The sequence below is a fragment of the Rutilus rutilus genome, assembly GCF_951802725.1.
Source record: "Rutilus rutilus genome assembly, chromosome: 19".
In the NCBI taxonomy this organism is placed as follows: domain Eukaryota; kingdom Metazoa; phylum Chordata; class Actinopteri; order Cypriniformes; family Leuciscidae; genus Rutilus; species Rutilus rutilus.
This window is the reverse complement of record NC_140232.1, coordinates 20,882,546-20,897,378: the sequence shown is the minus strand read 5'-3', so window position 1 is coordinate 20,897,378 and position 14,833 is coordinate 20,882,546. Positions and strand designations below refer to the sequence as shown.

Below are 14,833 nucleotides of genomic sequence, written 5' to 3'. Positions count from 1 at the left end.
AGGGAAAAGGGCTTCTTGTGACTGTCTTTGCGTTTGAACATTGCACATTTTAAACAGGACACGCAGCTGAATAAATGTTAGCCAATACAAACATATTTATAGAAAACAGTTGACAATGAATAGACAGGAGTCCAATAATAGCATAACTAATCACTTATTCTAAAAATAATAACAAGTAGGCTATAAGACGAATCCGACATATGGGCTGTGTTAACAGTAAAACGTCCGTCATTTAACGAATTTTAAAAACACGGATGGATAATACAAAATGCTTTCTGACATTTTGACAGAAAAAAACAAACAAGCAAGAACAAAATTTAAACTTAGCCCGTTTTCATTTTACAATTATCTTCTCTCTCTATGTGCGCGCGTCCGTGTTTGTGAGAGAGAGCTCGCGCAGCACCGGTAGCCTACTTTTTTAATCCATAAGTAACGAACGCGATAGTTTTCATACAAACTAAATATGTAACATAATTAGGTAGGCTACTTTAGTTATTATTAACACAATAACACATGAAAAATAGTGCTTTCTGCTTAGCCCGTTTTCATTTTACAATTATCTTCTCTCTCTATGTGCGCGCGTCCGTGTTTGTGAGAGAGAGCTCGCGCAGCACCGGTAGCCTACTTTTTTAATCCATAAGTAACGAACGCGATAGTTTTCATACAAACTAAATATGTAACATAATTAGGTAGGCTACTTTAGTTATTATTAACACAATAACACATGAAGGCTACGTTTCTCAACACTGAGAATGAATAAATAAACGCCTGTTTCTCCACTCGCGCTTATCAGAATCCACAAATCACACGCGCTGTCACTTTTGAGAAAAATCAAATTCGAATGGGTATCATATATCAAGCAATATATTCAAATATCTACGAGTCAAAAAACGATCAGTCAAAAATGTGTCATGAGGAGGAAAAAAACATAAGTCGCACTGGACTGCATTAACAATGTTACGGACATGAGCGCTCTCGGCACTTAAAAACTGCTTTAAAACTTTCACAGAGACCTCAAGCAGAAAGCACAAAGCCTGTCTTTAAATTTAATTTCGTTTTGTATTAATTGTATCTTAATTTTGATCAATGTTTCATCAACGAATTGCATTGGATTTAATAAATAAAAAGTATATATACTAGAAAATATTTAATCAGGACAGAGGCGACGGCGCGTGAACCTGGAGCGCGTCTCATAAATGAACCGAAACCTAATTGTATCTTAATTTTGATCAATGTTTCATCAACGAATTGAATTGGATTTAATAAATAAAAAGTAAATATACTAGAAAATATTTAATCAGGACAGAGGCGACGGCGCATGAACCTGGAGCGCGTCTCATAAATGAACCGAAACCTACCTGCCTCACAGACCTGAGACATATATAGAAAGCTTGAAACTTCTATTTTTAAACAGAACAATTCAAAATGAAAGAAAACAGACTGTTCTCTGCTTATGTCATCTGTATGAAATGTGTATTTCTCTCACATCAACCTCTTCAGCTTCACACATTAAATATCGGCCTGTTCACATCGGCCATATTTTGACATCGGAACGATACCGATGTGTAAAAAAATGACCATATCGGCCGATATTATATCGGCGGCCGATATATCGTGCACCACTAAGTGTCTTCAATTCCCACTTGTAGAAGCATGACAAGGAAAGAGCAAGCAGGACAAGGTAACAAGAATACAGTCTGTTTGAAAATCAAGAATACTAACGTTACACTTAAAACAATGAGATCTAAAATAACAAATGCTCTTAAACTTTAAAACAGTGCAACGATTTAACAGTAGCAAGAAGGAGAAAAGATTTTGTTTGTTTTCAGTCTTATCTCAGCAACTTGCTCTTCAAAGAGTGAACTTGAGTTCAAGAGTCTGATCCAACACCAATAAACAGGCGCTGTATCACTTCAAAAGTGAATTTGAATTTCTTTGGGTAGTCAAGGTTTAATGCGTACACCAAGGCCCATCAGGTTCAGAAAAGCATTAGGTACAGCACTCAGGTGACGCATCACCACTTCTTCCTCAATCACCAGGACAACGTCATTGTAGAACGCTGACTGAGGTTCCATCACATTTTCCACAACCAGTAGGATTCCTATCACCACACCCTTGGTCACTTCCTCTTCAATGTCACTGGGCTTTATAGAATGCAAACAAAACAAGGTACTATTAGCCTACTTAAAACCAATTACACAAACAATTTACAGTCCCCAGACCCCTGCAAATTAAGAAATTTAAATTTTTCATTGTTTTGCCTTAAAGGTTTCAGCTTACCTCACATATCTTCATGAATTTTGAAGGATTCTCTCGCATGTACCACGGCAGGCCAAGCAATGCTGCAGTCCTCATCCTTTGATTTGTTGTCTGTAAAATAAAAGGATGGTTAAAGTACCAGCTTTATTGGTTCAATCCTCAATCCAATGTTTTTCTTTATTCATTTATCCTTTCTCCCCCTCCCTCAGTCTTGTTTAAAAAAAAAAAACACATAAACATTCATTTCAAATTTGCACATTTACACTTGTACACTTTTGTTGTAATTTACCAGTGATGTGGTGCAACAACAGTTGTTTGTTATCTTTTTGTTCAGCACCAAAATAAGATTTAATAGTGGGTGTAACACGCTCATGGCACTTAAATCAGGAGTGTCTAAGGGTGCTTTCACACTGGCAGTTTAGTTTAGGGGGCTTTCACACTGGGCTCGTTTGTTGCGGTCCGAGCCCGAGCGCGATTGTTCCCGGCGCCCCCCAGCGTTGGTCTGGTTTCACACTCAACTTGATTCTATCGAACCCTGGTGCGTTTTTGGGCATATTACGTCATCGCAAAGGTGAACGGCGCATGATAGAAAACAGAACGTGGGTCAGTATAATTCGGTACTATTATGCGCAGCTGAGTGAACAACACAGGTTTACTGTGTGTGTGTGTGTGTGTGTGTGTGTGTGTGTGTGTGTGTGTGTGTGTGTGTGTGTGTGTGTCGCATAAGGTGACCTTCTGCTGCTTGCAAACGGACTTTTGAGGAGACAGTGGATTTCCAAATTTGTTGCCCTGATTCCACGTGCTGTGCACGAATACACCGCAGACTCACTCTCGCTCGTATCCAAGGTAAATCATCAACACTGTCATCCCTTACATGTGTTTTATTTAACTAAATACATCATAATCAGCTAAAACGCATGCGCAGGTCACTTTACTTCCTGAACAAGCGCGCACCCGAGTCCATGTTGCTTTCTCATTCACGCGAACTGCAGCATGTTTCAGGAGCAACCGAACTCAGACCAGCGTTTACATTAGCGTTTTTTCATGCGAACCGTGCCCCGTTCCGAACTAAACTGCCAGTGTGAAAGCACCCTAAGTTTAATTCGGAACGGGGCACGGTTCACATGAAAAATCTCTAATGTGAACGCTGTCAGGCGGACCCAGGTGTGCACTGGGGTAGCGAATCCGAGACTACCTAGAGGAGGTGGTCTGAGTTCGGTTGCTCCTGAAACATGCCGCAGTTCGCGTGAATGAGAAAGCAACATGGACTCGGGTGCGCGCTTGTTCAGGAAGTAAAGTGACCTGCGCATGCGTTTTAGCTGATTATGATGTATTTAGTTAAATAAAACACATGTAAGGGATGACAGTGTTGATGATTTACCTTGGATACGAGCGAGAGTGAGTCTGCGGTGTATTCGTGCAAAGCACGTGGAATCAGGGCAACAAATTTGGAAATCCACTGTCTCCTCAAAAGAGTCCGTTTGCAAGCAGCAGAAGGTCACCTTATGCCACACACACACACACACACACACACAGTAAACCTGTGTTGTTCACTCAGCTGCGCATAATAGCACAGAATTATACTGACCCGCGTTCTGTTTTCTATCATGCGCCGTGCACGTTTGCCATGATGTAATATGCACGCAAACGCACCAGGGTTCGATAGAATCAAGTTGAGTGTGAAACCAGACCAAAGCACTCTAAGTCTGCTCATAGAAGGCCAATAATGTATTGCAGAGTTTAACTCCAACTTGGTTCAACAACACACCTGCCTGGAAGTTTGTAGTGATCCTGAACACCTTGATTAGCTGGTTCAGGTGTGTTTAATTGGGGTTGAAGCTAAACTCTGCAGGATCTTGGCTCCCCAGGAGCAGGATTAGGCACCCCTGCCTTAAATGAATTTGGGTTGTAACAACACTTTAAAGGATTTAAAAGGATAGGTTACCAAAGATGATAATTGTCATTTACTCACCAACATGCCACTCCAAACTCATGCAAAAATACCACCTAGGCCTTCCAAAAAGGACTTGCTCGGGTCCTTTGACACAAGCCTGGTGAATTCTTTGCTGATCTATAAAAACATAAATACATTTACAAATTTAACAAAGATGCCAGGATCTCAGTGACAGAATTAAAACATTAACAAGTCAAAACATTTTAATTTCACTCAACATGAAAGAACTGGTCATATAATCCTAGGATTTTAAGTTTGCCCATATCTTCTAATAGAACAGCACTTGTTTGTGTCTACAATTGTTAAAATAGGCATAAAAGAAATCCATAAAATAATAGGGTCGTGACTTGATGACTATGGGAAAATGTGGGTCGAATTTAAACGAGTTGAGAACCACTGTTATAAAGCTATTTAAAACATCATTCAATGTAAATTATGCAGATAATCGTAATTAATAATCGCCAATTAAAATAGCCTAATCGAAAATTATGATTTTTGCCATAATCATGTAGCCCTAAAACATCTTACTCCCCAAATACAATGAGGAAAACAATATCAACATTTTTTTATTTCTATGGCTGGGTGATGCATTTAATTATACTGATGATGTTGCTGCCAAGTTAAAAGTGAGCAATGCTATAAATATAGCTTTTATTATGTGAAAATGTTTTCTACAAATAACGTAATTCTGAATTTCATGCTTCTTCAGGGCTTCACAGGTAACACAAATTACATATAAGTTTAATAATGTGATTATTACACTACAAAAAGTTATATGCATGACTTATATTAATAACTTACATCGCAAGTTACCTAAGGCCAACAGAAGACACGCCGTTTGCACTTGCTCAAAACATTCATATGGTAGCCTATGTCATTTGAAAAAATAACAACTGGGTGTTTAAGAAATATAAGTCAATCGAGCTTCTTTTTTTTTTTTTCTTTTTTTTCATGTTAAACACAAATACTGGCGGCGCTGCTTCAGATATTAACTTACTGGTTATTAGGCTAGGTGTGTCTAACGAGAATGAGATCCGATTAAGAACACGCTAAAAAAAAACTTATATGTACACTATTTTATCTATTTATCAACATTAACTTATAATGACGACTTCTCTTTCTGCTCACGTCTCGACAGCAGCTCGGTGTCTCTGTCTAGCGAGCAGAAATTTGCCTAGCAGTGCGTGTGGCTCCTGATAAATAACGTTAATCGAGTTTGCCAAATGTGATCAAAATGTGCCTGGAATCAAAATACGGACGAGGTGCGATAAACAAGCATAATTTAACATGAAAGAAAGCACAAATCAGGGTATACTTACTCATTTCATTATTTGCAGTCCATAAAAGTCCACCTGTAGCCTACTCGTTCAAACGCGGGCTCCTTCGTCTTTTCTTGCATCAGCAACTTCTCGTGCAGAAAATGGCGATGGCGCGTCTGCTTCAAATTCGTTCAAATAGTACGTCATCATGACGTAGAGTTTCTGGCACATGCGCATTACACAGAAAGTTGATAGAACCTATGTTTTGTTGTTATATGAACACGTTATTTAAAGTTTTCCATTTCCCTTCAAGTTGAGGTTGTCATAACTCATCCTATTGTGTAGTGAGACACTACAAGTTGACAGGACATGATTTTACTAGTCCACCTGACTAAAACTCAGAATCACTTTTTACAGTGTATTGCATCCATGGAATCCAGTAAACGAACTGGGTCAGGGATCACAGATTCTACCTGTCGTAAAAAGGGTTAGGTTTAGGATGAGGGTTTGGTTTAGGGTTAATTGCATGCAATTATGCATAATTTATAGTTATAACTACATTAATTACATGTAACACGTGTAACAACGACGCTGTAAAATAAAGTGTTATCGTCAATTGTGCTCATTCCTGTTGCGTGTCCTCAATCTGGCAACCAGCGTGAGTGTCGAGTCTGAGGAGGAGGGGGCGTGGAAAACAACTCTCTCCAATATTTTGAATTTGGACTGCAGTACCCATTTCAGCCAATAGCTGTCTATATTACAAACTGCATCTTTAACAACGCACGGCCTGAACTTTGCGGACTCCGAAGGTGTGGCCTTTGAAGTCTGCGCCCTTCGAAGGATGCAGCCTCTGGGTGCTTCTCATTTCTAATTTGTGCATCCTTGTTTCCTTTCCTCGCGTCTTAGCTCCACCCCCTTAAGATGCGCGCCTCCTAAGGAAGCTTCCTCACTCATCGTTCCTCGCCTCTTCGTGGTGCAATTAGAGAATTGAGATGCCCTTCAAGACGGCTGAGTTCGATCGGTTTTCAGGTCACAGGCTGGGGGACGGAGAAGCGAGGAAACAAGAAAGCATCAATTTGAATATTGAGAAGCACCCTCTGTGTTGTCACGCTCGTCCTATAGATGAGTGTATTTCCATTACACATGACTGCCATATCTAGACACCTCACAGAGCAGGAAGTGAAGATTTATAATAGGATATTCAGATCTCGTAAGATCATCTCATCAGAACATTTGTGTGTGTGTGTTGTTGTGCATGCTGTGAACAGATGTATTTAGTCTGAAATAGGGCCTGAAGCATCTTCACTATTGTATGTGTGTGTCCTGACCTTGCCCCTGGTGGAGTTTAATGATGATCAGCTGGGAAATATTACATCATCAATATCAATATCATGCCTTTCATTCTGATTGAAACTGGAGCTACAGTATGTATCATAGGCTTACATAGCATGATCTTTTGAACAGAGGGTCACGAGCAAGAGGCGAGGTGAAGAATACTGTTAATTTTTGCTAGTCATTTGGTGCTATTAAACATTTCTAACATAATGAACACAATGACTCCTAAGGCTGGGCATAGCCTACACTATGCCATTTTTGTCCGAATTTAAGCTGAATTCTAACTTGTGCGACTCTTTTTTTGAGTCGAGCTGATTTTCAGCTTTGTCGTTTGTCGCGCAGTGTTCGTGCAGTGTACATAGGGAAACGAGAGGCAATCGGATGGTCGGATGAATTTCTGGCATGTTCGAAATTTTGGTCGCCCCTCATGAGGATATCGTACAGTTTAAGCAGAGCTACGAACCGATTGCCCTAAACTCAGTGTCTTTTCCCTTACTGCGCTAAGTTATACCATTTAATCTCTAATGCAGCAAGAAAGAAAACGAAAGGAGGGAGATCTTAAAGTTCTGTATGTATCAAACTAGCTGCAATTTAACAAAATGTTAGCAAAAGGCCTAGGACACACTAGACGATTTTCAGATCTTAACTGATTTTAAAACCGTGGGAGACCACAGACATAAGGGCAGTTTCAACCGATTTTTAGCATTACAATCCTCCGAACACACACTAGAAGATCAGTCCGGACCGCAAGACCAGTCAATTAGTCAATTAGTCAATTGTTCCTATACAGAAAGTGAAAGTAAAATTCAGAATTTCTTTTGAAGATTTCGTGTTAAACAAGTTGTTTTTTAAATAAGGCTGTTCAATTTTCATTGATGACTGATTATTGCAATGTTTGGACATATTATAGACTGTTAATCATTTTAATTTAGGTTATTACGTGAGTATAGGAGACCATAAGTTTGAGTGGACATCCATGACATGCGGAGTCCCTCAAGGGTCAATTCTTGCGCCACTCCTATTCAACCTGTACATGCTCCCACTGAGCCAAATAATAAGAACCAAATTGCTTACCACTGCTATGCAGACGATACACAGCTCTACTTAGCCCTATCGCCTAACGACTACAGCCCCATTGACTCCCTGTGCCAATGCATTGATGAAGTCAACAGTTGGATGTACCAAAACTTTCTTCAGTTAAACAAAGAGAAAACTGAAGTCATTGCGTTTGGAAACAAAGATGAAGTTCTCAAGGTGAACGCATACCTTGACGCTTGACGCATACCTTAAAGGGATACTCCACTTTTTTCGGAAATATGCTCATTTTACATCTCCCCCAGAGTTAAACAGTTGAGTTTTACCGTTTTAGAATCCATTCAGCCGAACTCCGGGTCTGACGGTACCACTTTTAGCATAGCTTAGCATAGATCATTGATTCAGACGAGTCCAGTAGCATTTCTTTCAAAATGACCAAAGAGTTTCAATATTTTTCCTATTTAAAACTTGACTCTTCTGTAGTTAAACCGTGTACTAAGATCGACGGAAAATGAAAAGTTGCGCTTTTCTAAGCCTATATGGCTAGGAACTACTCTCATTCCGGCGTAATAATCAAGGAACTGTGCGGCCGTACCATGGGTGCAGCAGGCGTAGTGATATGACGCAGCGCCTAAAAATAGTCCCCAGCTCGGTCACTTCTTCCAACGTGACCGGGACTAAGTTTGTCTAACCTATTAGACCTATTTTCAGGCGCTGCGTCATATCACTACGCCTGCTGCACTCATGGTACGGCCGCACAGTTCCTTGATTATTACGCTGGAATGAGAGTAGTTCCTAGCCATATAGGCTTAGAAAATCGCAACTTTTCATTTTCCGTCGATCTTAGTACACGGTTTAACTACAGAAGAGTCAAGTTTTAAATAGGAAAAATCTTGAAACTCTTTGGTCATTTTGAAAGAAATGCTACTGGACTCGTCTGAATCAATGATCTATGCTAAGCTATGCTAAAAGTGGTACCGTCAGACCCGGAGTTCGGCTGAATGGATTCTAAAACGGTAAAACTCATCTGTTTAACTCTGGGGCAGTTGTAAAATGAGCATATTTCCGAAAAAAGTGGAGTATCCCTTTAAGTCAGGAATCTCTGTGTGATTCTGGAGTCAGACCTTAGTTTCAGTAGTCATGTCAAAGCAATATCTAACTAAATCAGTTACTATCATCTGAAAAATATTGCAAGAATTAGATGCTTTGTTTCCAGTCAAGACTTAGAGAAACTTGTGCTTTCATCACCAGCAGGGCGGATTATTGTAATGGACTCCTCACTGGCCTTCCCAAAAAGTCAATAAGACAGTTGCAGCTCATACAGAACGCTGCTTCCAGGATTCTGAGCAGAACCAGAAAATATGAACATATCACAGTCCTCAGGTCTTTACACTGGGTCCCAGTTACATTTAGGATTGATTTGAAAGTGTATATAAATCAGTCAATGGCCTAGGTAGGACCTCAATACATTGCAGATATGCGCACTGAATAGAAACCTAACAGATCACTCAGATCATTAGGATCACATTAGCTAGAAATACCAAGGGTTCACTCAAAGCATGGTGAGTCTGCTGTTTTCTATTATGCCAGCCGCAGCTGGAACCACCTTCCAGAGGAGATCAGATGTGCTCCTACAGTAGTCACATTCAAATGCAGACTCAAAACACATCTGTTTAACTATGCATTTACTGAATGAGCACTGTGCCACTGTCCGTCCGACTGTTTGCACTGTATTTTATTTCCTTTTTATTCTAAACGGTTTTAATTATTCTTATTTCTTTTGATTATTTTAATTACTTCTATGTAAAGCACTTTGAATTACCATTGTGTATGAAATGTGCTATATAAATAAACGTGCCTTGCCTTGCCTATAATTCATTGTACAATCGACCTAAATGTTTTAAAATCATTTTCAATGAGAAGTAAGCTAATCTATCTAATATTTTACTATCCTTGCGTTATTATGCGGTGATGCTATATGAAATTATTGCGGGACAAATTAATTGTAATATCTATTTAATAGGCCTAGGCCTACCCTAATAATAATAATAATTATTATTATTATTATTATTATTATCATTATTATTATTTAATACATACATTGGAAATACTAAATCCTCTTGATATCGATAGCTGATGCTTTTGACAATATCTCTGGATTCACGATATGTCTATCGGCGCAACCCGTCATGGGGGTTTATCGCGCATATTTCACACGTGTGAGCAGTCAAGTGGCAGATCAACGATTGGACCGTATAGTGTGAGCACATAAATCGTGAGCTTTGACTTTATATCTGAGTAGATCCGCATGCGATCTACTCATAAATTGTGAGTTGGTAACCTTGCTGAACTCGCACTGAACTCGCACAGTGTGCCCGCCTTAACACTACCATTTAAAAGTTCAAGGTGGCTGTGATTTTTATTTTATTTTATTTTATTTTTTTTTCTGGAGAATCTTAAAGTCGCCATGAAACAGAAATTGTAGTCTTTTCTCCCACTTATCAAACAAGAAAAACAATGTAGGGTCTAGGCCTAGGGTGAGACTTGGTTTTGTCTTTTGGGAATTGATTGGATGGTTGTGGTTTGCTATTGGTCAGTCTCATGTGAGTGACAGCTTATTCCGCCCTCACGCCATGAAAACACATCATCAGAGAAGAGAAGTTGTTGCAAGAGGGAGGGGGAAGTTATTTTGATTAAAGATTATGAGAGCACATCAATTTTTTTTTTTTTTATATGATGTGAACGGATAAATTGTTTATAATAGATACTGCAATATTCCATAAAAATAAGATTTGTCGTGTATGATTTGTTCATAATGACTTTAAGTTGTGGAGTTTCTCTCCACAAAATTGTTTCTGTGTGTGTGTTTGAAATTACATGAGATGCAATGGGATGAACAGATGCATTCAACATTAAATTCATGTTTATGTGTGCATGATGAGTCTTTTTATGTGTATTTTATGTACATTTATCTTTATTTATGCATCTGCCATGATCTCAATTATAGACCATTTTATTGAATGAAAAGAGCTGTGAATTTATCAAGCTGACACATAAACAAAGATTTTTTCTAGCAATTTGAACTTAAAAGTGGTTGTTTGTACAAACTCAATAAATATCTCTCAATAAATAAATGGAAATATTTATACAACCAGTGCAGCATACATTTTCCTCTACATATGTATTTATATGCTTCGTTTGACAGCTCATACCCTGTGACCTGTGACCTGCTGGAAATTTACATATAATGATATTATAAAACATTTTAATACATGAAAATGATATATATGTACAGTATATAAAATAATTATAAAGTTTTCCTAAAACAAAAACAGGTACACATTCTCACTGATATATTTAAGGCTGTCATTGTAGATTATTAGTAATCCAGTGTATGCAGGGTTCCCACTGTCCTCTTATTATTCCTCTTCACTTTACAGCTTTAATGGCTTTAACTTTTTATCCCTATGGTAGAAACTCAAACAAACTTTGCATGCATGAAGGGTATGTGGCTAATTGCATTTAATGTCATTCCAGTGTGGATGGGATGTATGGTTGCCTAGCAACTGACAGAACGTCAGGCCCTACCCCATTTGAGCGAGAGACTTAAATTTTAAAGTTTCTCAACTCATGGGGAACAAAATGCCTCAAGGACCTATAAGTTACACTGTGAGTTTTTTTTTTTTTTTCAGTATAAGCTTTACTAATCTTGAATAGATTTTTTGAGTTTTTATGGGTGTAGAAATTAAAGTGTAAGATCATCAATTAAACTCCATAATATACTGGGTTCAATACATGTTAAACCCAGTCGACAGCCCTTGTGGCATAAAGAAAAAAGCAGGAATTAAGGTTACAATGAGGCACTTAGAAGAAAGTGGGGCCAATTTTCAGAGGATTGAAAAGTTAAAATGTTAAGCTTATTTTATAAAAACACTAGCTACATTCATTCTTCTGTTCCGTACATTTCAGCTGTGAAGCTGATCTTGTCACTTTTTTGGTTGTTTATAGGGTTTTAGACATTGTGTTGTCACGTTATGTGCCAACAGCAGGTTTACAAACGTTATATATTAAAACATTACTTTAAAGTAGAGGAACAATATTAAATTGAATTTAGATGCACAGGGACCAACTACGCACACACAGTAAGTAGGGCCTGTCATTGACAATACCTCTTGTCTTTCAAATGAGAGTAAGTGAGGGAAACAGTCCTTAATTGCAGAAATGGAGACAGAAAGGAGACACCCATGAGGATACTGAGCACACAAGAATGACAGTATGATAGATAGCCTAACTCTCTCGCTTTCTTCTCAGTCTGCCAGTCTCTTTCTTTCTTTGTTTCTTGTGACCTGTTGACTATTACCAATGCATATTAAACTCATTATAATAATTGTAGGTTTTTGAAATAATTGTGCGCTGTTTAAACATGTAGTGTAAAAAAAGTATATCCAATGACAGCTCAAGGCTTTTGCATAGTTTCATGTGTTGAACTTTTGCTGGTCAGTGAGGATACATTGAGACCTGGTTCTGTCTCTTTGACCCAAGGTCTGTGTTGCTCTGTGGGAGTTGGATGTTTTGGACAGTTACATGCGGCTTGCGAGAGGCTATTTCAGTGTGATTGATATGACCGTGGTGCTCGACAGATGTTGCTGGAACGCTGTGGGAGGATTAGAGGATTAAGGCAACGTCCAGAGAGCATTACTGGAGTGTTAAAAGAACGCTCTACAGTAATGCAGGTTTCTTGTTAAGGCGTTAGCAGAGGTGGGAGAATGTTGTGTAGAAACACAAGAGTTTTGGGGGGATGTCATTTTGTCACCACTGAGGGTGTCATTTTGTGAACATTATGGCATTGTTGTGACTCAGAAGAATATTTTCTTGGATCTTTGGGAGTGTTTTCACTCCCAGGTGTTTTGATATTACACTTAAAATGAGACCTGAGACTCATGTCCCATAAATGGTTAGTTCTCAGGAGAATTTGACTGTTTAATGCTGCTGAACTCAGCTTTGACAGAAATAAACAAGATGATTACATTGCCAGAGACAATTTTCTTCTTATTTACTGTGATGTCGGGCACTATTTACTTAACAGACCCCTATGTGCATTTCATATGCATTTATTATTTGGACACAGAGAACAAAACATATACAGCTTTTGGAACAGGGCTGGTGCAAAAGCGATTGCAAGCTGGCTTTTGACCTGCCACTTTTCAAACAACTGTGGCAATTTCCCAATTTCATTTTTTTATATTTTTGTTTTATTAAACTCTGGGTGTATGTGTCAGAATTGTACACTCTATAGGCTACTCACTGCCCTTTAAGCACAGACAAGGCAATTCAGTCTAATTTTGTGGGAGAAGAAAACCCTTTTGTTTTAAAAATGTATTCTAAATTCATGAAACTGAAAACTGAAACCACACATACACAAAAATTACTTACTCTGGGTGGCCTTATAAACGCGTTAGGATGACATTTTAGCCCAAATATTTTTGCACTTGGCACTTGCACTTTTTTGATGGTCGGGATGGAATAAATTTTATGTGAGCTTTTGTCTACATTTTTGTGTATGGATCCATTTTCCTTTTTCAAAATGATATTTCATACATAGATATTTCATCTGGGAGTAGAGTGTATGCCAAATACTGCATGTTAATCTGATTGAACCAGCTCAATCTGATTGAGACAGAACCAGGTCTCAATGTATCCTCACCGACCTGCCAAAAATTAACGATTTGCATGTGACATTATTAATGACAGTCTTATATTGATGACCTAACGTGGTTCAAAGGACAAAGATGCGACCGGTTTCGGGAAACAGTCAGTCGTGACTAGCTAGTTAGTGTCTACAACAATGCATCGTACTACAGTGGTTAAGCAGTGATTTACTTCATTATACAAGAAATGCACCCCAAGCTGGAAGTGGTGGTGTAATGGTGTGGTTTTCTTGGCACACTTTTGGCCCCTTAGTACCAATTGAGAATCGTTTAAATGCCACAGCCTACCTGAGTATTGTTGCTGACCATGCCCATCCCTTTATGACCACAGTCTATACAGCTTCTGATGGATAACGTGTCATGTCACAAAGCTTAAATCATCTCAAATTAGTTTCTTGAACATGACAATGAGTTCACTATACTCAAATGGCCTCCACAGTCATTTATTACTATTACATTTGTGCATTTAGTAGACACTTTTATCCAAAGCGACTTACTGAAGAATAACAAAGCGTTCATGAAAGAGCCAACAGTCGTTGTAGTGAACATTGCCAGGTTTTTTAGACAACTAGATTAGGAAACCAGCTAGAGGAGAGCAGAAGTGCTTGCGCAAGAGGTGTAGTTCGGGTCGAGGTTGGCAGCTCATTCCACCAGAGAGGAACAGAGAGAGTGAAGGTTTTGGAGAGTGACTCTTTGCCTCGTTGTGAAGTAACAACAAGACGTCGCTCATTCAGTGACCTGAGCTGGCAGGAGGGAGCATACATTTGTAGTAGTGGGTTGAGGTAGGGGGGAGCTGTTCTGAAAGCCAGCGTTAGAACTTTAAACTTGATTCTGGCCTCAGCTGGGAGCCAGTGGAGTGAGATCAGGAGGGGTGTGACATGGCTCTTAGGCTGACTGAAGACTAGACTAGCTGCCACGTTCTGGATCATCTACAAAGGCTTAATTGTGCTGGTTGGAAGGCCCGCTTGTAGAGCATTGCAGTAGTTCAGTCTTGAAGTTACAAGCACTTGGACGGATAGCTGTGTTGCGCATTCTAACAGGAAGGGTCTGATTTTGCGTTCACTCTTGCCAGCCGAAGAGTTTCTGCAACGCTCAGTAGGGTAGTCTCTGTGGAGTGTCCACTTTTGAAGCCAGACTTGTTGTCATCTAGTAGGTTGTTCTGTGAAAGAAACCACCATTCTTTCAAGTGTTTTAGACAGGAAAGGCAGAAGAAGGACTGGTCTGTAATTTTCAACTGCTTTGGGGTTACCCGAGCCTGCTTGAAAGTGGTGGGAAATTTTCCA

At 39.1% G+C, this 14,833-nt stretch overlaps 1 long non-coding RNA gene across 1 annotated transcript; it reads right to left on the bottom strand.

The window, feature by feature from the left end:
- Positions 1-1,644: 1,644 nt before the first annotated feature.
- Positions 1,645-5,783, bottom strand: LOC311278092. The gene is made up of 4 exons (XR_014625381.1): positions 5,533-5,783; positions 4,232-4,330; positions 2,281-2,370; positions 1,645-2,144 (listed from the first exon to the last, which is right to left on the bottom strand). It is a non-coding gene; the product is annotated as an uncharacterized lncRNA (long non-coding RNA).
- Positions 5,784-14,833: the final 9,050 nt, after the last annotated feature.